Here is a 1940-nt window from a genome sequence, read left to right on the forward strand (position 1 = left end):
GAATAGGCTGAGAACTTTACAAGATTATACTATACCTAACATGCAGGGTTACAACCTTCCATAGTCAGACCAATAATGCAAGCCAATTATTTTGAAATAAAACCAGCTATCCTTCACTTAGTACAATAAGACCAATTTTTCGGTTCAATTTTAGATGTCCCTAACTTACATATTTCTAATTTTCTGCAGCTTTGTGATACAATTAGGATGAATGGAGTCAGCGAGGATGCAGTCCGATTGAGATTATTTCCATTTTCCTTAAAGGATAAAGCAAAGTGTTGGTTGCAAGCTCAACCACAAGGAAGCATAACTACTTGGGCAGACCTTGTTAACAAATTTCTTACCAAGTATTTTCTACCATCTAAGGTTGCCAAGTTAAGAGGTGAGATCACATCATTCGTGTAGCAAGAAGGGGAATCATTATATGAAGCTTGGGAGAGACATAAAGAGCTTTTGAGGAAGTGCCCACACCATTGCATACCGGAATGGATGCAATTGGAAACATTCTATAATGGAATGAGTCTAGCCACTCAAACCATGATTGACACAGCTGCAGAAGGATTATTAAATACAAAATCATTGGAGGAAGCTCAATGGATTATAGAGATGATGGCTTTATCTATGTATCAAAATTCTAATGCAAGACACTCTACATAAAGTGGAGGATATGAAGCTAAAATTCTTGAGACTTTCCTTATGCAGAACCAGCTGCAAAACCAAATGTTTTTGCAGCAAATTGCTGCACTAACTCAATAAATAAGGAATCTTCAAGCAGGGCCAATTCAGAATATCCAGCTTGCGATTTTTGTGGAGGAAACCATGCCAATGGTGCATGTGATGCACCTACAACTGAACCTCAAGAGCAAATTAATTATATGGGAAATTTTCAAAGACAACAACCTTCATTCCCACCTACTTTTCAGTATCCTAATAGCAGAAATCAGCAGATTATAATTGGAATTCTCAAATTTCTGTTGCAAAAAATTCTAACTTTACTATGCCTTTTTTTGGTGCAGATATAGCAGCACAACAACATTATTTTCAAGGGAATCCAGCCACTAAATCCCAAAGAAATCAAAAGTTTTCTAAGCCTATGACTGAAAGGTTGAGTGAAATCGAGGAAACCATGTTGCAATTTATGAAAATGACCCAAACAAGCTTCAAGAATCAAGAATCTTCCATGAAAAAGCTTGAAACTCAAATTGGATAGTTGGCTGAGCAACTGTCCAGCAAAGATGAAGGGAGATTTTCCAACAATACAGTTGTCAATCCAAAAGAGCAATGCCAAGCTATTATGACTAGGAGTGGGGCTGTTTTGGGGAGTCCTAGACCTGCCAAAAAGAGATCAAATAATTCTACTGCAAAAGAGAAGTTGAAATCTGATTTGGATGAAGGGAAATTCACTTCGTTGAAGAAAGAAAATACAGAAAAAGAAGTTTCTCCAAAGGCTGTGAGAAACACAAAAAGACAAATACTTAAGGAAGCAAATCAGCCTATTGATGAAGAAGATACAAGAGACTTCTATATCCTCAAAGAATGCCAAATCCCCAACAAGAAAAGCAGTTTGAGAGGTTTCTATATGTCTTCAAGAAATTTCAAATAAATATTACTTTTACTGAGGCATTTTAGCAAATTCCTTCTTATGCAAAATTTATGAAGGAGCTACTATCTAAGAAGAGGAAGCTTGAGAATGACAAAATAGTCCCTTTAACGGAAGAATGCAGTGCTATAGTGCAAAGGAAACTCCCTTAAAAATTGAAGGATTCAGGTTTGTAACACCCCGAATTTTGGTAATATTAATTATTATTATTCTTATATATATTCATATATGTGTTGATTTATTTGAAAATGATGTTTTATGTGTATTAATTACATGGATATGTGTATGTATGACTAGTTGGGCTAAAATAGGCTAAGTGCCTAAGTACAGGGCGAGATAT

General features: G+C 35.8%; 1 non-coding gene across 1 annotated transcript; it reads right to left on the reverse strand.

Moving 5' to 3' along the window:
* Positions 1–372: 372 nt before the first annotated feature.
* On the reverse strand, positions 373–479 carry LOC113873915. The gene has a single exon (XR_003505981.1). It is a non-coding gene; the product is annotated as a small nucleolar RNA R71 (small nucleolar RNA).
* Between the last annotated feature and the right edge of the window lie 1461 nt (positions 480–1940).

Source organism: Abrus precatorius, unplaced genomic scaffold, assembly GCF_003935025.1.
Source record: "Abrus precatorius isolate BTA unplaced genomic scaffold, Abrus_2018 Scaffold7, whole genome shotgun sequence".
NCBI lineage: Eukaryota > Viridiplantae > Streptophyta > Magnoliopsida > Fabales > Fabaceae > Abrus > Abrus precatorius.